The following is a 23,706-nucleotide window of genomic DNA, read 5'->3' on the forward strand; positions in this document are numbered from 1 at the left end:
ATAGAATTGTACAGAGGTCACCAAACCCGGTCCGGATTACGATGTGAGTTTCCGACGACCAGACCGTGGCGGAACGACTGGCTGCCTCGAGTCATTGGAAAAAATTGATTTAGGGTGCATACTCACCCCTCCGCTTCTCTCCAGCAGTCTACCATGGATACTTTCCTCCTGGTCCCTCCTACACCTCAGAAGCTAAATCCTGATGACAACGATCCTGTGGGTGCCGGAATCCAGGTAAATCCTTCTGCAGTGAATATCCGATTTGACTCAACTGTGCACATTCTGCAACACTCCAGCAATGGGGTACAGGATGCACAAGGAACATCCCAACATATGTTATGCATGTGTGTACATATCACATGCTTTCTGTGAGTTTTGTACACATTTGTAGCAACATGTTCGGGGATATGTGCTATGCCGTAGCTGCAACTGCCATGGTATCAGCTGTTGCATCGTAGTACTGCGGAGGAAGCTTGCCGGCCTCAGCAGTCGGTAAGGGCTCACAAAGACAGCGTTCGGAGGGTCGGTCCAACCGACATTGCAATCAGCCCCAAAGATTGTCCAGTTTCCATCTTTTCACAGTTTTATATAGTGCTAATTTGGAAAAGGAGCATTAGAGTGATTTCATTGAGCACCTGATTGCATAACACAAGTTCAGATGTATTTCTTCTTAGGCACCAGGAAATGAAATGATCTGGCAAGGGTTAATAGGATGCTGAGCCGATGTTGGAACTTAAACTTTGCTCCCCAGCCCCAAAGCTGCTCTACCCTTAGGCCACATCTCAGCCTAGTTTACTGACAAAATATTGATGTAAAAAATATATAAGTAAAAAATATTGATGAAAAAATATATAATGCAAAAATATCAACTCCCTATACTTAAACAGGTAAGTACAAAAATATCGAAAAAAATATTGATGTAAAAAATAGAGGGGCCGATTCTGATCCTGGTCGGAAGGGCACCAAATCGGGTTCCGTATTAGCGGATCCGATTTGGAGGCTGGATTTCCGTCCGAGTCGTACACGGGTCCGGACGTCGAAGCACGATGCGAACAAGCACGAAATCTCCATCCGAATCGTTTCCGGGTCCGAACCGCTCCGTACGACTCGGTCACAAGTAAACCGTGGCATGCAATGGAGATGTTTCATGACCGATCTAGTACGATGCTCGATTCGGACAGCCGGATCGAGTCAGAGCGTCCAGCATGCAATAGCTCCCGGAGTCGGACTTCAGGGGTCTGCGTTAAACCCCCTGTTACCTGCAGCCTTACTACTCGGACCCATGGGTCTCCCCAACACAGGCAAGTACGGTGCAGATAATAACGACGCATAGCCTCTGTAGGTGGCGCACTTGTCCTCGACGTACCCATTCAGTCAATGGGAGCACATGTACGCATCGTACGACTGGCTCCCATTGACTTCAATGGGAGTCCGACCACACCGCGTCCGATGGCATACGTCTGCATCGTACTCGCTTGGTCTGACTGCAGGAGTCCAGATCAGTCGGAAAACACCCCGGATCGGCTCGGTCGGAATCGGCCCCATAGTTGCACAAAATATCGAATTTTATATATATATATAAAATAAAATATTAAATATTAAATATGTTAAATAATACAATTAATACAAATAAGAAAGTAGATTTACTATATAGAAAAAATATATAATAAATAAACTTAATTAAAAAAAGGTAAACACATATACATAATAATTCATATATATTTTCTTTAAAACAATTAATAAACAATTAATTTTATTTTATTTCATAATTTTAAAATTATATACAAATTTACAACTATATATATATATATAAATATATGTGTGTGTGTGCATGTCTGTGTGTTTACGAATAACATAGAATCTAATTTAAAAAAGCATTCTATCATAAATTAAAACATTAAACTATTTAAATAGCTTCAAACTTAAAATTCCCATTCCAATGAGTGCAACAGTACGGAAAGTGTTGGATAGCTTAGAGGTAAAAATTACTATTCTCACTCCAGTGAGAGTAACGGTAGGGAAAGTGTTGGATAGCAGATGGGTAAAAAACACTATTCCCACTCCAGTGAGAGCAACAGAAGGACAATTGTTGGATAGCCGTGGGGTAAAAATTACTATTCCTACACCAGTGAGTGCAACAGTAGGGAAAGTGGTGGATAGCGGATGGGTAAAAAATACTATTCCCCCTCCAGTGAGAGCAACAGAAGGAGAATTGTTGGATAGCGGTGGGGTAAAAAATACTATTCCTACACCAGTGAGTGCAACAGTAGGGAAAGTTTCAGATAGCAGAGGAGTAAAAATGATTATTCCCACTCCAGTGAGTGCAACAGTAGGGAAAGTGTTGGATAGTGGGGGGGGGGGGTAACATTTACTATTCCCTCTACAATAATTGTAAAAATAGGGAAAGTGTTGGATAGCAAAGGGGTAACAATTACTATTCCCACTCTAGTGAGTGCAACAGTGGAGAAAGTGTTGGATTGCAGAGGAGTAACAATTAATATTCTCACTCCAGTCAGTTAAAAATTGTAACCAAACAACATTTTAACCACAAACATATTTAAAAAACAAAGTAAACAAAAAAATATATAAATATGTTAAAATGTAAAATATAAGTATATTTAATATTAATGTTTTTAAAAAAACATATTATAATTGTAAATACAATTGACAAATACCTGCAAATATTATATTAAATAAAAAAAATCCAAAGCAATAAATATTTTAAATTAGAAATTATTTAGAAACCAAAAGCATTAATTATTACAAAAAGTAACTTTTTTCCCCTACACTATAACACCACACAATTCACAACCCACATATAAATTTAAAATAAAATGTACTTCCTTAATTAACATAATTAATTTCCGTTTTAAACAAAATTATTTTGTATTGATTTTACCCCTTTTTATGCAAGGAAATTCAATTACATGAGGCATCAAGGCTATAATATAAAACAGTAAAAGAAAAACAGCAGAACCACACAATCTGCATAATTATGACACCGCGCATATAAAAAGAATACAAACCATCTAGGGATGGGCAAAGTAAAGCAAAACATTGTATAAAAGAAATTACTGCCAAGCTGCTATTATTAGCTTGTCCAGAACAGATCTAACCAGTTTGCACCTAAATCCATTCAGATATGGGAGACCAGATTTTCGCTCCCATTGCTCTCTTCCTTCTCCCTTTGGTTTTATATATTGATAGTTCTAAATTATACATGGTAAGCAGCCTTGAGTGCCAACTCAAAAACATCGGTGGATCAGGACTAATCCAATCATTAGTAATGACAGCCCGTACCACCGCCATACAGATAAACAGAAATTACATAATGGCTCTTGATCGTGACTGTGCAATAGTGTCCGACTCAACCCCTATTAAAACCAATTCTCCAGTTATGCCCAGAGAGGATCCAATTATTGTACCTAGAAACAACTCAATTTCCCTAAAAAATTTCCCTAACTTAGGACATGAAAAGAACATATGAATTGAGTCTGCTGCATAAAGGCCACATCTATTGCATTTGACACCGACAAATGTCCCTCATTTAGAAATCTTACTTGGGGTGTAGTAAAGATCATAAAGGGCCATATAATGTTTAGTGCGCATCATCCGCGTCATCAGAACTTGATTAGCGAGCCCTAAGGATTTCCTAATATTAACATCCTCAACCCCCAGTTTTCTTTCCAATATTCCTTTACAGGCATCTAAATCAATATTGATGTAAAAAATATAGAAGTAAAAAATATTGATGAAAAAATATATCATGCAAAAATATCAACTCCCTATACTTAAACAGGTAAGTACAAAAATATCGAAAAAAATATTGATTTAAAAATTGGACGGGCCGATTCTGATCCCGGTCGGAAGGGCACCGAATCAGGTTCGGCATTAGCGGATACGATTCGGAGGCTGTATTTCCGTCAGAGTCGTACACCGGTCTGGACGTCGAAGCACGATGTGAACAAGCGCGTAACCTCGGTCAAATCGCTTCCGTGTCCGAACCGCCATGTACGACTCGGTCACAAGCAAACCGTGGCGCACAATGGAGACGTTTCACGACCGAGCTAGTACGATGCTCGATTCAGACAGCCGGATCGAGTCGGAGAATCCAACCTGCAATAGCTCCCGGAGTCGGACTTCGGGGGCCGCGTCGGAACCCCTGTTATCCGCAGCCTTACGACTCGGACACAGGGGGAGACTCATGGGTCTCCTCAACACAGGCAAGTACGGTGCAGATAACAATGACGCGTACCCTCTGTAGGTGGCGCACTTTTCTTCGACGTACCCATTCAGTCAATGGGAGCACATGTACGCATCGTACGACCAGCTCCCATTGACTTCTATGGGAGTCCGACCAAACAGCGTCCGATGGCATACGTCTGCATTGTACTCGCTTGGTCGGACTGCAGGAGTCCAGATCGGTCGGAAAACACCCCGGATTCAGCTCGGTTGGAGTGCTTTCCGACCCAGATCGGAATCGGCCCCATAGTTGTACAAAATATCGAATTATATATATATAATATCTCGATGGATGAATATAAATTCCTTAAAAAGGATTATCCGGTGATGCCAGTCATCTATTTTATCCCCAAGGTACACAAAAACTTGCATCAACCCCCTGGCAGGCCTATTATATCTGCTCGCAATAGCCTGTTAGAGAATATGAGCAGGTACATCGACTTTTTCCTACAGGACTTTGTGAGAGGCCTACCTTCTTTCATTTTAGATACCAGTGATCTGTTGAGAAAACTACAAGATTTTACATGGAGCCCTAATTATGTTATGGTATCCATGGATGTGACCTCGCTATACACCAGTATCGTCCACACTGACGGTTTAAAGGCCACACAACATTTTCTCGACAAGAGAGACATTGGTTTTCATGAACACTCTAAAATGGTCTATGATATGATCACAATTTGTCTTGAGAATAACATGTTTTTATTCGCTAATCAACTTTTTTTGCAGACCCGGGGAGTGGCAATGGGGGCCTGCTTCTCTCCCAGTTACGCCTGTCTTCACATGGGGTACTGGGAGGAGCAGGTCCTGATGAAACAACATGCTGCCACCATGAACACTAAGGTCAAGCTTTGGTTAAGGTACATAGATGACCTACTTATAGTATGGGACGGTACTGAAGATGAGGCTGTTTACTTCATAGAGTTATTGAACACCAACAACCTTAACATTCACTTCACCAGTACCCTTAGCAAGTCATCTATTGTTTTCTTAGATGTTGAGGTGTATGTACAGGCAGGAAAACTTCATACCAAACTACATCGTAAACCGACAGCAGGGAATACATTGCTGCACGCAGAGAGCCAACATCCTGCACATCTGATTCGCAGCATCCCTTTTGGGGAGATGCTGCGAATTCGGAGAATCTGCAGCAATGAACAGGACTGCCGGATGGCACAATCCCTCTGTAAAGGACTGTTTTTGCAACGAGGCTACAAACTAGCAACTATTGACAGTGCAATGGTCAGGGCCAACAAGATAGATAGAACCACACTCCTGGGCTCAGGAAGTGTCCGACCCAAAATTCCAACTGATAGGGCTGGTGAGGAGACAAGACTAATAATGACTTACAACAGTCAACATAAAAGCATTTTTAAAATAGTCAAGGACAATTGGTTCCTGGTCTCCAGTGACCCAATTATAGGTTCTCAAGTGTGCCCTCAGCCTAGCATAACCTACCGCAAGGCCCGGGCTATGCAGGACAGTCTTGTGTCCAGCAGCCCCGAGGTAGCGCCAGCCTCATGGCTCAGTGGCAGTAAAGGTTTTCTGAGATGCTCGAGTTGCAAAGCATGCAAACATGGCATTAGTAAAACAGAGGTGATGACTCCTCTTTCTCCCTTTCCAATCAAAATCAAACAGAAACTAAACTGTAAATCAGAGTATGTTGTTTACGTCCTGGAATGCCCTTGCGGGCTGAGGTATGTGGGAAGTACCCGACCGCAGGTACACAAGCGGATATTACAACATCTGCGAGCAATTACTCATGCAGATGCTACGTACCCGGTAGCCAGGCATTTTGAAAGTAAACATGGAAAGGACGCTTCCCTACTGAAATATTTTGCGATAGATTGTGTTCCTCCCCAACGGAGAGGTGGTGATCGGGAGTCTCTGTTGCGGAAATTGGAGACCCGGTACATAATCCTATTAGACACCAAGGCACCACAGGGTCTTAACACTGGGGAGGATTGCCACACCTATCTCTAGATCTTAATGTCCATACAATGCCATCGACATGGTTATGTGCATCCATGTTATGTCCACTTAGAGCGTTTGTATATATGAAGTTTTAACCTTTATAACTGTGATGTGACTTAATATATGAAACTGTTTTGATGAGTATTAACTATTTCCCTGTTCATCTCCATGACCATTATTTTTAATTCACCATTCAAGTATAGCACTAACAGTGGGAGCACTTCATACCATCACTGTGTTTTAAGTAAATTGCGTATTTTGCACATGTACAGCACTCAATATGGGCCTGCAGGATCATTAGCCCACTGGGGCACTATTGCATTAAATTAGGAGTTCATGACAAACGGAACCTTAATTTCTATTTTGTTTTATACAGAGTTTTGGTGATTTTAATGGTTATATTTTAATATATGTATGACTATTTATTGGCTTTTAGCTTTTACATTATTTTAAAAGTTAGATATAGCCGTTGCCATGTTGACTCTTGTAAATAGATGCCAGAAGTATATAGTTGGTTGTGTAGATGAATTATAACCATGCATACCAGATATTGCTTATTACCTGCAATAACTATTTGGGTATATATACATGTGTTAATTTGGACATTTATGTCGTTATGCAATACTCTAATCACATTGGAAACCATGACAGTATTTTCTTTGTTTCGATAACACGTGATGGCACTTTGCACTTTAAATAGGTGATCAGCCCTCTTGACGCTTGTCATGTGATCAAGGCTATCTCTAGCCGAAACGCGTCATGGCGGACTGGTGCTGGGCTAGCACTCAATAAAAATATTTGCACTTTTCCTGGGTCTCGCTGCTCCTAATTTTTGTTCGACAGTGACTGCCGTTGCTGAATACTTCGACTTGGGAGCACCACGTACCTCGTATCTTAGCTGGGAGAGCTTCCCTGGCTTGTGCGAGACCCCTCCACGTTCTGGGCTTAAAGCGGCAAGAAGCTACATTTCCTTCGGAAATTTTGAAAAAACTCCGCGTTGGGAGACGCCGCCACGCCCCAGGGACCAACGGATCTGTGTGCTGGGCGTTTTCGTGGAAAGACCGGAAGTAGTTCCGGGACTGCTGACTGGCGGGTGTCGGTCGCGGTTTCCGAGGCTCATCGATCAAGTACCGAGGACGACAGCTGTTACGGACCGGGCTATCCCCCTGTGTGGAGTACAGAAGTTGTTCCGTGCTGCATTACCGGTAGGAACCACTCTGTGTGTGCCTGACTGTCATTTTGCCCATTGCTTGCACCATGTCCGCAGACACGTTGAGAGGGCGCATGGAGATGTCCAAGGGGATGTTTTCGGACCCCCCGGCCGGGGAGTCCACAGCAAGTCACATTGCAGTTACTGTACCAGAACAACGGTCAGAAATCAAGGAGCTGTTTAAGCGCTTAGAAAAATTCAGTAAGGGCGAACAAGCCAAGTGGTGGGAGTTTACATCACTGTCGGGTTATTTAGAAGTGGGGCGGGTGCCAAGGGGTTTACGCACGTTGTTGGCCCCTTCATATGAGGATCCCGACCCCCAGATGCTTGCTGACTGGGCGCAGTGCAATTTGGAAAACTCCAAGCGCCTAATGGGTATTCTCGTTCAGTACGCTCAAAGCGACAGAGCAAAACTGCTTGATAAAATCGAGGCAATTAATGCGGAAATTGAGAAGTTACCTTCCTCTGTTGAAATAACGAAATTGAGAGACGACATGAATAAAAGGCTCAAACGTGAGGAAGATAGCATTATGAAACGCAAAGCGTACAAGTTCCAGCGTGACAGGCTGGACTACGAAAACGGGAAGATTTTCACGTTTGCTAAAAAATACGATAAAATCAAACAACGGCAACCCATTAACAATTCTAATACGCCCTCCACGACCAACAGTAATGTTAACAATGCATCAACTTCTAACACACGATCAGTTGAGGAATCGTCAGCTTCAGCTTCTGAAGAGAGCTCACAATATGAAAGTGAATCAGAGACTGAGACTAGGCGACAACAATTGGCGGGGTTTCACAAACTTACTCCGGCACAGGAGATGGCAATTGTGCAGCAAGATCGCAAAGCCAGCCTAAGATCTGCGGCGCAGGCTACCGCCGGCAGCGCAACAACAGGCAACGCGCAGAGAGGCGCAAATGCAGCAAGCGTCGCAAAATCAACCGCCAAGCCCAAAAAACAGCGCTTCAGGAAGCAGTGGAATTAACTGCGTTCAACACGGTCTCTTCAGCGCCGGTGGCAGAACAGAATGGTACCAACACCAAAGCAGTCATTAACTTATCCGACACAGTTCTTACCACTAAGGAAACTTCCCTTCTATCGTTGGGTTTGTCTTACAGTCCTAAGGGCAACTTTGACTACGCAACAACCAAGGTTGACATTTTTAAGTTTGTTCGTAAACTTAAATTGCGCAAGTATTTTGCTGCCCGGGGTAGACCCAACTCTAATTCCTCACAGCCAACACCATTAAATGCTCTTTCATCTAATGCATCTGATGATATTGGTGATATGATGGTAACAGGAGTAGCACTCACCCAGGAATTGTTTGAGCTACAGCAGGAGGAAATGTGTCCAATTTCGGAAAGTCAATCTGCTTTAGGGGGCGAGCCTTTACCTATCGCCTGCCCTACCAATTTCAGAACAAAATCCAAATTCTGTCCGCTGATGCTGAAAGACAATGTTGATATTTTTCATGACCGTGTCACCTCACAACTGAAAGAGCTACAAATCAAAACAGCCAACTCTATTAAACGCCACACTTATAGAGACAGAGAATATCATACTTTAATCAAAAAGTTGAGAGACAACAAGAATTTAGTGATCCGACAATCAGACAAAGGGGGTAACGTGGTATTGTGGCCACGTAAAATGTACCTTGAGGAAGCCTACAAACAACTGAACGACAGGGATTGCTATAGACGTATCTCTGTGCAGGACGCTATGCAAACAAGAAATGCAATCTATTTGAAGTTATCTGCTTGGAGAAGCAAGGGCTTGATCTCGATGGATGAATATAAATTCCTTAAAAAGGATTATCCGGTGATGCCAGTCATCTATTTTATCCCCAAGGTACACAAAAACTTGCATCAACCCCCTGGCAGGCCTATTATATCTGCTCGCAATAGCCTGTTAGAGAATATGAGCAGGTACATCGACTTTTTCCTACAGGACTTTGTGAGAGGCCTACCTTCTTTCATTTTAGATACCAGTGATCTGTTGAGAAAACTACAAGATTTTACATGGAGCCCTAATTATGTTATGGTATCCATGGATGTGACCTCGCTATACACCAGTATCGTCCACACTGACGGTTTAAAGGCCACACAACATTTTCTCGACAAGAGAGACATTGGTTTTCATGAACACTCTAAAATGGTCTATGATATGATCACAATTTGTCTTGAGAATAACATGTTTTTATTCGCTAATCAACTTTTTTTGCAGACCCGGGGAGTGGCAATGGGGGCCTGCTTCTCTCCCAGTTACGCCTGTCTTCACATGGGGTACTGGGAGGAGCAGGTCCTGATGAAACAACATGCTGCCACCATGAACACTAAGGTCAAGCTTTGGTTAAGGTACATAGATGACCTACTTATAGTATGGGACGGTACTGAAGATGAGGCTGTTTACTTCATAGAGTTATTGAACACCAACAACCTTAACATTCACTTCACCAGTACCCTTAGCAAGTCATCTATTGTTTTCTTTGGTGTTGAGGTGTATGTACAGGCAGGAAAACTTCATACCAAACTACATCGTAAACCGACAGCAGGGAATACATTGCTGCACGCAGAGAGCCAACATCCTGCACATCTGATTCGCAGCATCCCTTTTGGGGAGATGCTGCGAATTCGGAGAATCTGCAGCAATGAACAGGACTGCCGGATGGCACAATCCCTCTGTAAAGGACGGTTTTTGCAACGAGGCTACAAACTAGCAACTATTGACAGTGCAATGGTCAGGGCCAACAAGATAGATAGAACCACACTCCTGGGCTCAGGAAGTGTCCGACCCAAAATTCCAACTGATAGGGCTGGTGAGGAGACAAGACTAATAATGACTTACAACAGTCAACATAAAAGCATTTTTAAAATAGTCAAGGACAATTGGTTCCTGGTCTCCAGTGACCCAATTATAGGTTCTCAAGTGTGCCCTCAGCCTAGCATAACCTACCGCAAGGCCCGGGCTATGCAGGACAGTCTTGTGTCCAGCAGCCCCGAGGTAGCGCCAGCCTCATGGCTCAGTGGCAGTAAAGGTTTTCTGAGATGCTCGAGTTGCAAAGCATGCAAACATGGCATTAGTAAAACAGAGGTGATGACTCCTCTTTCTCCCTTTCCAATCAAAATCAAACAGAAACTAAACTGTAAATCAGAGTATGTTGTTTACGTCCTGGAATGCCCTTGCGGGCTGAGGTATGTGGGAAGTACCCGACCGCAGGTACACAAGCGGATATTACAACATCTGCGAGCAATTACTCATGCAGATGCTACGTACCCGGTAGCCAGGCATTTTGAAAGTAAACATGGAAAGGACGCTTCCCTACTGAAATATTTTGCGATAGATTGTGTTCCTCCCTAACGGAGAGGTGGTGATCGGGAGACCCGGTACATAATCCTATTAGACACCAAGGCACCACAGGGTCTTAACACTGGGGAGGATTGCCACACCTATCTCTAGATCTTAATGTCCATACAATGCCATCAACATGGTTATGTGCATCCATGTTATGTCCACTTAGAGCGTTTGTATATATGAAGTTTTAACCTTTATAACTGTGATGTGACTTAATATATGAAACTGTTTTGATGAGTATTAACTATTTCCCTGTTCATCTCCATGACCATTATTTTTAATTCACCATTCAAGTATAGCACTAACAGTGGGAGCACTTCATACCATCACTGTGTTTTAAGTAAATTGCGTATTTTGCACATGTACAGCACTCAATATGGGCCTGCAGGATCATTAGCCCACTGGGGCACTATTGCATTAAATTAGGAGTTCATGACAAACGGAACCTTAATTTCTATTTTGTTTTATACAGAGTTTTGGTGATTTTAATGGTTATATTTTAATATATGTATGACTATTTATTGGCTTTTAGCTTTTACATTATTTTAAAAGTTAGATATAGCCGTTGCCATGTTGACTCTTGTAAATAGATGCCAGAAGTATATAGTTGGTTGTGTAGATGAATTATAACCATGCATACCAGATATTGCTTATTACCTGCAATAACTATTTGGGTATATATACATGTGTTAATTTGGACATTTATGTCGTTATGCAATACTCTAATCACATTGGAAACCATGACAGTATTTTCTTTGTTTCGATAACACGTGATGGCACTTTGCACTTTAAATAGGTGATCAGCCCTCTTGACGCTTGTCATGTGATCAAGGCTATCTCTAGCCGAAACGCGTCATGGCGGACTGGTGCTGGGCTAGCACTCAATAAAAATATTTGCACTTTTCCTGGGTCTCGCTGCTCCTAATTTTTGTTCGACAGTGACTGCCGTTGCTGAATACTTCGACTTGGGAGCACCACGTACCTCACATATATATACATATATATATATATATAAAATGAAATATTAAATATTAAATATGTTAAATAATACAATTAATACAAAAAAGAAAGTAGATTTACTATATATATAAAAATATTAAATAAATTTAATTAAAAAAGGTAAACACACATACATAATAATTCATATATATTTACTTTAAAACAATTAATGAACTATTAATTTTAATTTATTTTATAATTTTGAAATTATCGAAATTTACAACTCTATATATATATATATATATATTACCTACTGGCGGTCGCCAGTAGGTATATATAGTTAGGATTTTTTCCCTATGGGATTTTTGAAAATTCTATGTCTAATAACTTTGGCGTTTGTGGACGGAATTGGCTGACATTTTCTGGAAAATGGAACATTTTGTTTCTGAGGAGCCCCTGAAAATTTGGGGGGGGTTTGTCAAGGGGGGGCCGAGAAAAAAGGGGGGTCCCAAAACGTGTTTTTAACATTGAGTTTTCCATAGGGCGGTTAGCCTCACTTTTAGCCCGAATGGCTGAATGGATTTGCACGAAACTTGGCAAAATTGTAGGGACTGGTAGCCCGATGTGCCTTTTGTAGGTCTCATTATATGTGCTGCAGTGGATTTTGAGAAATTAACGTTCAAAAAAAGATATATATCTGTAAGCGCGGACCAGGCAGCGCCCCGGTTCGCGTACCTTACGCGTATCGGAACTTCGCGTAGCGAAGCTGATTGGCTCTCCGGTGTCTGTCAACATTCTAAACAGTCCGGAGCGGCCGCCATCTTGTCTCTCGGTAGGATCGAGAGACAAGAGGAGGCCAAAAAAAAAAGGGGAAATAACTATAAAGGGGCATAGTAGATCCTCGCTGACCCCCTAGGTTTAATGTGGAGGTTTTAAAGGGGCCCCGCAGGGCAAAAAAAAAAAAAATTTTTTTTGTTTTTTTTCGTGGTTAGCGCCCGGTCCGCGAACCGGGAAGCGTTCTGGGGAGCGTACTACAATGAAAAATGAATGATAGTCTTTTTAAATGCTGTATGTTAATTGATTGTTGGATTTTTTAATTATTTTTTTTTTCTTTTATCTTCCCAGGGAGTGACCAGGTACGCGAACCGTTGAGCGCCTCGGTTCGCGGACCTTAAGCGTTCCGGGAGTCCACCATTTTGTGTTTCGGTCGAATTAAGATACAAGATGGAGGGCAATTAATGTTCGGAATGGGTAGAAGGGGGCACGGTAGAGTTATCTTGACCCCCTAGGTTTTCTGAGGGTGGCTGAGGAGGTTTATATGTGCGAAAAAAAAACATTTTTTTAAAAAAATTCCGCGAGGTTAGCTCCCGGTACGCGTACCGGGTAGCGCCCCAGGGAGCGTACTTTGTTGAAAATTTGTGAAAAAAGTTAGAGTAAAATAATAATTGTGAGTGATTAGATGTAGGGTAGCTCTGAGAAGAGCTTTTGGGTTTATGGTACATTTAGGTACTTATAAGTAGGTACCAATGCACATTCTTAAATTCAGAGTGAAAACTCTGTTGCCCTCATCTGAGAAGTGAACTCCATCTCCTCTGTAGATATCTTGCATGTAGTAACGCAAGTTATTGTTGTACAGGGAGCCCATTCCATGGTCTCTCATGTAAGCTGAAACAGATTTGTTTACATGCTTCCTCGACTTCTCAATTTGTGGACAAAATTGGTTTGACCACCTCCATTTCTGTCTTTGGCATATATTTGAATATACCAAGGCAGTCTGAGGAAAAAGTGCCATTAATTGCTCAAAGGTGTCCTTTAAAAGCATTTCCAGACCTACACCAGTCAAAGTGCCCAAGTCATTACCTCCACAGTGCACAATTAACAGGTCAGGTTTTGGCAAATGCATAAAGGTTTTCACCAATGGTATCAATTGGTGACATTTTAATCCTCTGTGGCCAAACCACTTAATTTCCACATCTTGTAAATTGAGGTTAGGTAAATTCCTGCTTTCAACGTACCTTTGAGCCCAGTGAATATAACTATGACCAACAATCCAGACAGAAAACATGGTGAGAGAAGGTTCTCCTGCAGTCAGATGAAGTGTGGCAATGAAATGGCAGTTGAAAAAATGAGAGTGTAAAATGAAAAAAAAACGGTGGAGTTTCTGTGTTCATGAAGCAGTAACAGTGATTGGTGGATTTTGATTGATGAAAACAGAAAGTTAGGGTGCAGAGATGTGTTCTTTGAAAGATGTATTTTGAGTGGTCAATAAAAAATCATTAAATGAAAGAATGCACTGGATATGCAGGTGCACTGAGAGTTCAGAGCTCAATTGCAACATTGTTGTGTGAACTTGCAAACACCAGAGTTTTTCCAAGAGGTGGTTGCTATGGAAAATAGGCAGAAAGGGCAGAGGGGGAAGGGTTTTCATTTGAAAAAAAGTGAGGGAAGAGTTTTGATTGGGTGACATGAGAAATATGTGTGAAGAATTACAGCATTTCTGTGCTTTTGATAGCTGCAGACTCTGGAGTGCATACCTTTTGCTCTGCTGAAGACAAATTGGTGTGTTTCTTAGACTGTTTTCAAAATCAAAGTATTTGCTAAGGTGAGAAAATATTTCTTTACTTTAGATAGAGAATAGTGTGCTTTAAGGAGAAAATTATGATTTATGTGGCGCAAATTGCTTGTAAATATGCTCTCACATGTGTCTGGAAAATTTTGATTTTGAATGTTTGTGTTACATAGCCATGTTAAAAGTGACCCAACCATGCTGGAAAGCCAATCAAAAAATGATTTCATGTGTTTTAATGACATTTTAAGTCATTTTCCCATGTGCAGTGTTTAGAAATTATGATTTGAAAATCGTTTTTGGGGAAAAGGAATTGTTTTTAAATTCATGACAAGGACATAATGGTGTATGGTTCTTTATAAGGCAATTGACTGTCCCTGATGTTATTTTTCTCATTTTAGTGTAAGACCTTTCTCTGTGGCGCAAATTGCTTGTAAATATGCTCTCACATGTGCATGGAAAATTTAGATTTTGAATGTTTGTGTTACATAGCCATGTTAAAAGTGACCCAACCATGCTGGAAAGGCAATCAAAAAACGCTTTCATGTGTTTTAATGACATTTTAAGTCATTTTCTCATGTGCAGTGTTTTGAAATTATGATTTGAAAATCGTTTTTGGGGAAAAGGAATTGTTTTTAAATTCATGACAAGGACATAATGGTGTATGGTTCTTTATAAGGCAATTGACTGTCCCTGATGTTATTTTTCCCATTTAAATATAAGAACTTTCTCTGTGGCGCAAATTGCTTGTAAATATGCTCCCACCTGTGCATGGAAAATTTTGATTTTGAATGTTTGTGTTACATAGCCATGTTAAAAGTGACCCTACCATGCAGGAAAGCCAATCAAAAAACGCTTTTATGTGTCTTAAGGACAATTTAAGTAATTTTCCCATGTGTAGTGTTTTGAAGTTATGATTTGAAAATCGTTGTTGAGGTAAAGGAATGTTGTTAAAATTTATGTGCGCCATATGCCCCCAAATTTCTTTTTTAGGGTTGCAGCAGGGTGTTCTTGAGACACCCCTGCACCTTTGGAATAAATTCCTAATTTGTAATGAGCAAATTGTTAATCGCAAATTGCACCTTCATTTATATGAGCCTCCTAACCCATGGAAATGAATGGGTAAAATAGCAATTAGCAATTTGCTCATTGCAAATTAGGAATGGTAAAGAATTGCTATTTATTCCTTAAAATTCGCTATTTAGGAAATGCAAAGTAGTTTGATGATACATATGGCGGTTGATCTCTAACAAGATAAGAAGCTTATGGATTCATTTATGGTGACTGGCGCAATGAAGTAGACATCACTTACTTCATTGGTAGAGCTTTACATATATTATCTCCTCTGTATTCTTCATCAAGCGTAAATTTAATCTGCAATCCTGAGTAGGCCTCACTTTAAACAAACCTCTGGATAGGCTACATCTTATTGTTATCCTGTATTAATCATTTAAAATGCTAGGGACAGATTTATGATAGGTGTATACCTCTTTTGTGCCACTTAGAAAACATTGTCCATGGGGAAATGACTTAAAATGTCCTTAAGACACATGAATGTGTTATTTTAAAACGTTTGCAATTTTTTTGGGTCACTTTCAACATGGCTATGTGACTGAAACAGTCAAAATCTAAATTCGCAATGCACAGGTGGGAGCATATTTACAAGGAATGTGCTTCATGGGGAAAGGTCTTATAATGTAATATGGGAAAAATGACATCAGAGACACTGAAATGCCTTATAGAGAAGCATACACCATTATGTCCTTGTCATAAATTTGCAAACCATTACTTTTCCCCAAAAACGATTTTCAAATTATATTTTGAAAACACTGCACATGTGGAAATGACTTAAAATGTCAATAATTCAAAATTTGCGATTCCTTAAATGCAATGTATCAAAAAAAAAATATGTAAAAAATGATATTAAGGATTTGGAAACTACCACCAACTTCTAGTTTGTGGTAATTTGCGAATTCTTTTCAAAAAGCATTTTTTTCAAAAAAAAAAAAGGTCCCATATGACGCCCATACATGCCATTAGGGCATGTAGGTTTGCCATATGCTCCCAAATTTCTTTTTCAGGGGTGCAGCAGGGTGTTCTTGAGATACCCCTGCACGCTTGAAAAAAATCCTATTTTGTGATGAGCTAATTGCTAATCACAAATTGCAACCTTCATTCCTATGAGCCTCCTAGGCCATGGAAATGAATGGGTAATTTGCAATTAGCAATTTGCTCATTGCAAATTAGGAATAGTAAAGAATTGCTATTTATTCCTTAAAATTTGCTATTTAGGAAATGCAAAATAGTTTGATGGTACATATGGTGGTTCATCTGTAACAAGATAAGAAGCTTAGGGATACATTTATGATGACTGGCGCAATAAAGTGCACATTACTTACTTCATTGGTAGTCCTTTATATGCATTATCTCCTCTGTATTCTTCATCAAGCGTAACTTTAATCTGCAATCCTGAGTAGGCCTCACCTTAAACAAACCTCTGGATACGACACACTTTATTGTCATCCTGGATTAATCATTTAAAATGCTAGGGACAGATTTATGATAGGTGTATGCCTTTTTTGTGCCACTGTGCGTCACTTTTATGATGCAGCGGTGGTGCAAAAGATTTGCTATGAGGTGACAACATTAAAAATTGATGCATTTAGGCAGATATGTCATGGTGTAAAAAAAAACGTACCACATAAAACCCAAGCAGCAGTGATGCAAAAGATGCACCATGTCGCAAGACAGGCCTCACTTGGGGCCATATGTATCAAGCTAATTAGCATTTGCAAAGATCAAAATTCTATGAATTTCGGCCTTTGCGAATGTTAATTAGACAAATGGTATGTATCAAACAACTTTGATGCAAAATAAGGAGTAGCAAAATTTGCTATTTCTTATTTTGCGATTGCACTGAAGCATTTGCAAATTTTGTGACTACTTAAATGCAATGTATCAAACAAAAACTATGTAAAAAATGACATTAAGGATTTGGAAACTATTGTGGTAAATTAGTGGTAATTTGTGAATTCTTTTCAAAAAGCTTTTTTTCAAAAAAACAAAAGGTGCCATATGACGCCAACACATGCCCTTAGGGCATGTATGTGTGCCATATGCCCCCAAATTTGTTTTTCAGGGGTGCAGCAGGTGTTCTTGAGACACCCCTGCACCCTTGGAAAAATTCCTACTTTGTGATGAGCAAATTGCTAATCGCAAATTAAACCTTCATTCATATTAGCCTCCTAGGCCATGGAAATGAATGGGTAACTTGCAATTAGCAATTTGCTCATCGCAAATTAGGAATGGTAAAGAATCGCTATTTATTCCTTAAAATTCGCTATTTAGAAAATGTAAAATATTTTGATGATACATATGGCAGTTCATCTGTAACAAGATAAGAAGCTTAGGGATAGATTTATGATGACTGGCGCATCACCAGGGATGTGACAGTCATCCTGCGCCACTGTTCCGCCACCCATGTTGTGCTGCATTTACAATGCGGCGCAGCATGGGGCAAAAACGGCACAGATGCGTGACGCATCTGTGCCGTAAAGGTGGTGCATTGCTGGAGTTGTATCGCAAGTGCGATGCAGCTCCAGCAAGGCTCAGGGGTGCCCCATCTCCACAATGCTGCGTCAAGACCTATGCCAGCTTCAAGCAGGCGCAGGGTTTTGACGCAGCTTTCTCCTATCTGATTGTAAATGCGGCACACCATGGGTGGTAAAGCAGTGGTGCACATTAACTGGTGCATGCCTGGGGATGTGCCATTTAATATAAATCTGCCCTTTAACATTTAAGTATGTGCAGGGGACACAGAGTCGTTGAGGCTTATCCAAGGTTAAGAAGAGATGAGTCCTGTTCAGTGAAAAATTAGACATAGGCTTCACCTGCTCAGCATTGCTGGACATGGCTAAATAATAGCTGCAAAATGTTAATCTTGTTAAACAATTTTACTACTATAATCTCTGAGATTTGTTTCTTACTCTGCAGCATCTCATTGTTGTTATCTTTCTTTAAAGATAAAGACAACCTCAACATGAGCGACAATCTGCAATCAGTTGATTTTGACCTCATCATTGAACTTGTAATTGAAACATCAGTGGATGTTGATCCTTTGGATGATTTAAATCCTGAGGATGAAGAAGAGCGTGATGAGGATGCAGATTTGTCCGAATTATATGATATAGGATGGGAAGCTGACCTGCTTGAGCCTTTGGAATTATAAACATTTATTTTTAAAATTTATAATCAATAAAAAGTAAAAAGGTAAACCGTTTAATTTAAAAATAAAGACACCTTCAAAAACAGGTTATGTGTAGTGTCTTCAATAAAATATTAAAATATGCTCATAAAATTAGATCAGATTCACATATAAAATAGCATAGGTAACATAAATATAAATGTCATTTCTTTTCTGGTATTTCTGTATTGTAAAATTGCCAATGACTAAAAAATCTTCAAATTAAAATGTCAAGTAGTGTGTTATGTTTTTGATCACTATTACTGATTTACTGTTTGATAATAATGTTTATTAACATTTTTTATTATATTTTTCCTCAGATTCAACTGCAGATCATTTCAAGATTTTAATATGCCTACAATAGAAAGACAGATAAAGGCTGCAAAATGTCAAAGACAGCAGGAGAAAAAAAAAACGGAGCAGTCCTCTAACAAAAAGATTTCTCAAGCCACGAAGAAAGCACCGGGTAAGAGCTCTAAATATTTCATAAGAAATATTTGTAATAAAAAAAATATTACTACAGAAAATGTTTCAGTCCATAACACGAGAAGGAAATCAAATGGAAAGAAAAGGACAATGAAAAATGTTACTGCTAGAGCAAGAGATAAATCTGTGCATGATAGTAGAAGGAAACAACAGTTTAGGGAGATTCGTAAACGAATGTTCCGCAACAGGATAATTGGCAATTTGTTAAAAAATATTAAGAAAGGTCAACAGAAACTAGTTTTTTATAAGAGAAAAAAAAAAGTTGAGAAAGTTATTGATCAGGCATTTGAAATTAAACGTAAGTTATTTATTTTGATAATCAATAGAATTAGGAAGCTAAACAAGGCAATTTTTGATTTCAAAAGAAATAGTAGATGGAAGAGAATAGTTAATCGTAGTAATTTTTGTGAAGTTTTTTCTGGAGAATGGATGCATAGTTCAAGCTGTGAGGCATTTTTTAATGAAGAGAGTTATTTCCAGGATAATGATTTGGTGCATGCAGTTGACACCAGTGGTCGTGCTTATGAAGTGAAAGATGGTTGTCCAGTTGAAAAAGAAAAACTTGTGACAACAGAGGCAGAAGAGTTGTTAGGTAATGAGGTTTTAGGAAGACGTGCTAAGGGTCCTGTGTACACCTGGAAGTGTAGTAGTATTTGCAGTGTGCGACAGGATTCCATCAATTTGCTTTGTGATTTTGTACGGTCATTTAACAAAAAAAGTTTGAAGCAGAAAATGAGGTTCTTGCAAGAATTAGATCCTTGCAGAGTAAGAGAAGTGACAGGTTTGCATGGTCATTCACTGGCTTGTCTTTCCAGGAGAGTATGCCAGAGTGTTTTTCATCATTTCAGGATGCTAGCAGTGCATCATAACAAAGTGAGGAAATTAGTTAGAATGTTGTATTATGCTAAGAGTCCAGCAATTATGCTGAAACAATTATGCGCTGCTCTTTTGCATGGTTCTGAAATAGATGTGAAGAATATATGTGAAGAAATTGAGTTTTGTTACTTTGGAAGTAAAGAGGAGAATGTTGAAATTGAGCAAGAAGTAGAGGGTCATTTGGAAGATAGTGTACATGTTTCCAGTACAGATAATTTCCAGAGGGAAATTGCGACGTTTGACGTGAAATCAAGTGAGAGGCCTAATTTCACTTGTGTGTGTTGTAGACGCACTTATTATAAGAATCAGACTAAGTTAGTGGATTTATATGCAAAAAGTGAAAGGGAAAATAATAGTGAATGGAAGGATTTTGCAACATACTTGATGGTAGAAAATTGTTTTGATTTGGGATTGGATCAACGTGTGTGTACTTATTGTTGTAACAAATTAAAACAAAACCAGATGCCTGCTAGAGCAGTTCATAATAATCTGGAATTGGTTGAGATTCCTTCTGAATTGAAGGACTTAAATACTTATGAATCTATTTTGATTCAAAGTATCCATCCCTTTCAGGCTATTGTAAGAATGGAGCCAAAGACAGGGAAATTGCCTCCATCAGATTTACAGAGAGGATTAAAGGGAAGAGTTGTTTATTTGCCTCTAGATTTGAAGAAAAACATTAACACAATTGGAGTAGAAAAAGTGGACGAGGAACCTCTGGTTATCTTAGTTAATGGGGTTCCGACAAAGAATAAGAAAATATGGCAAGATTTAGTAGATGTTAGGAAAGTTAAAAAGGCTACATTGCATTTGAAAAAAAATAATAAATACTATAAGAATGTATATGTTGCAGAAGAGGAAGTAAGTGAGGAAGAGGATAGCGATTTGTGTGCTGGTCAAATTGAGAAAGTAGAACCCTCTACTAGCGAAGAAATATATGAACATTATAGTGTTCATCCTTTGCATTCCAAGGAAGTCGTGGGGAATGCTATTGAGTTGTTTCAAATGAAACAAGCCAAAGGGAGTCCCATTAGTGTTTGGGAGGAAAGTTTGGAAGCTCGGTGTTTCCCACAGCTTTTTCCAACAGGTCAAGGAGGAAGATATGATGAGCGACCTCATCAAATTCCTGCTTCTGAATACCGGACTTTGCGATTGTATGCAGGAGATGCTAGGTTTCGACAATGCATTCCTTATTTGTTTCATCTCCTGTTTGAAAGCGATCTGTCTGGACTGTCATATGCAGTGAACCACATCTTGAAAAGTGGTATACACATGCAAAACATCTCGGCAAGTGATTTTATGGATAAAGTGAATGTCCAAGATAGTATTTTGGATTCTCACCTGATTAATCTCATGGCGTGTCAGCGTGGTACTAATGAGTACTGGTACCGTCGTCATGGTGATTTAAAATGTATGCTGAGGTACTTAGGTACTCCCACATGGTTCCTCACTCTGAGTTGTGCCGAGTATGGCTGGGAAGACTTACTTCAATTTCTACGAGAGGCAAATGCTAACGTAGATAACATCGAATTCAAGACACCCGGAGAACTGTGCTCTTTGGATCCAGTCAATGTATGTAGGTACTTCAATCATAGATTTGAAGCTATGATGTCTTTCATCATGAATAAGAAGAATCCACCTCTTGGAGAGGTGTTGGATTTCTTCTGGAGAAAGGAGTACCAAGCAAGAGGTGCTCCTCATATACATATGTTGCTGTGGATCAAGGATGCACCTAAATTTGGAACGGATCCAGAAGACTCAGTGATGAGTTTCATCCAACAGTATTCTACGTGTGCTGTTCCAAACGCAAAGGAGAAGAAAAGCCTAAGAGAAAAAGTTCTGCGTTTCCAAAGCCATCGATGTGGAAAGTACTGCCGTCGTAAATTCCGAAACAAAGACAAGTTCTACACCAAATGTCGTTTCGGCTTTCCACGACCGGTGATTTCTATAGGAAGAGTAAACAGTTTGATGTCTTCGCTGCGACATAATGTGATGAAGAAATCACCTAAAAACACATACAATTTGAAGAGGAACGAAGAGTCCAAGTACATCAACGATTACAACCCGGTGATTTTGTCCATGTGGAATGCTAACATGGATATACAGTTTGTGGCTGATAACTGTATGGCTGTGGCTCGGTATGTGACATCTTACATCACCAAAAAAGAGAAGACAGAATTGAAGGATATGTGGGAGGATATTTCCCATGAAAAGAGCCTCAGCAAGAAGTTGTACAGTTTCAGTCTGAAGATGTTGTCGCATCGAGAAATCGGAGCGTACGAATGTTCTGACCGGTTGTCTTCAGCAAGTCTCTATGCCAAGTCCAGGAGTATCGTTTGGGCGAGTCTTGGTCTTGCTGCAACGCGTAATCGAGTTCTCAAACCTGTGCGGGAAATTGAGTATTTGGCGGAAAAGGAGCCAAACAGTACCGACATTTTGAAGACAAACATGTTAGATACATATTATCCAAATCGAAGCAGTCACCTCGAGAATGTTTGTCTGTATGAGGTTCTGCAAAATTACATATTCAAGAGGAACATCAAAGAAGATATTGAGAAAGGAGTGTATGCTGTAATAGGAAGTGAGGGATGTCTGGTCAAGCAAAGAAAATGCCACTTGATAAACCATCGAAAATTGAGTGGCGAATCTCCTGAAAAAAATGAGTTTTTCTATTTAGCACTTTTGCAACTTTTCAAGCCTTGGCGTGCAGAAGAGGAACTGCTTGGAGATTTCCTCTGTTACGAAGACTCTTTCAATGCCGCCAAGGAGACCATAGAATGTCCTGCTTTTCCCAAATATGTAGAAATGTTGAATGCGGAAATTGAGCAGGAAGCAACGATTGCAGCCGAGATTGCCAGAGACAGTTCTCAGGACAGTCAGAGTTCTGCTTCATTGAGTCAGGATCCACTAGGAGGACCTCTTATTGAAAATGAAGCTGCCACTGCTATGAATGAAGTGGAAAGAGCCATGGCACATGCTCAAGAGGATGCGGTTAACTTAGAAGAGTTGGAAAGGCAACTCAACGTTGAGCAGAGGAAAATATATGACGAAGTTACCATGCAAATTGATCATGGATTAAGTCATGATAAGAAAGAGTGCTCATGTACGTCGTTGAAGCCTGTCCGACTGTACGTGAGTGGAGAAGCGGGAACTGGAAAAAGTTTCCTCATTAAAGCAATTTCATGCTATTTGCAGGAAAGGACAGAGTCATCGCTGTCTTGTGTTGTCACTGCTCCAACTGGACTGGCAGCACATAATATTAAAGGGATTACTTTACATCGTTTACTGATGCTGCCAGTGGAGCATGACAACAAATTAGAATATCACAAGCTATCTGGAGATGCTTGTTTTGAAGTTTCAAGAATCTTGAGGAAAATGAAACTTCTTATCATTGACGAAGTAAGCATGGTTTCCAATGTCATGCTTGCCTTTGTGCATTTGAGGATGCAAGAAGTTCTCAAAACAGAGTATGATGTGTTATTTGGTGGCAAACACATCATTGTTTTCGGAGATCTTCTGCAGCTGACACCAGTGAAAGGGCAACCTGTGTTCAAAATGCTCACGCATGAAGATACCAGGAAGTGCCTAGGCAGCATTGGCAACGTCAATATATGGTTAAACTTCAATTATGCTGAACTGCATGAAAATATGCGTCAGGCGAAGGATGAAGTTTACAAGACTATTCTACAAGATGTTAGAATTGGAAAAGTGACTGAGCATGGGAAAGAAGTTTTAAATGCACGATTACTGTCAAATTTATATCCAGAACAAGATGTTGTGCCTGAGAATATTTTTCAGAAAATTACTGAAAAGAA

This window comes from Lissotriton helveticus, chromosome 6 (assembly GCF_964261635.1).
Source record: "Lissotriton helveticus chromosome 6, aLisHel1.1, whole genome shotgun sequence".
Classification (NCBI taxonomy): domain Eukaryota; kingdom Metazoa; phylum Chordata; class Amphibia; order Caudata; family Salamandridae; genus Lissotriton; species Lissotriton helveticus.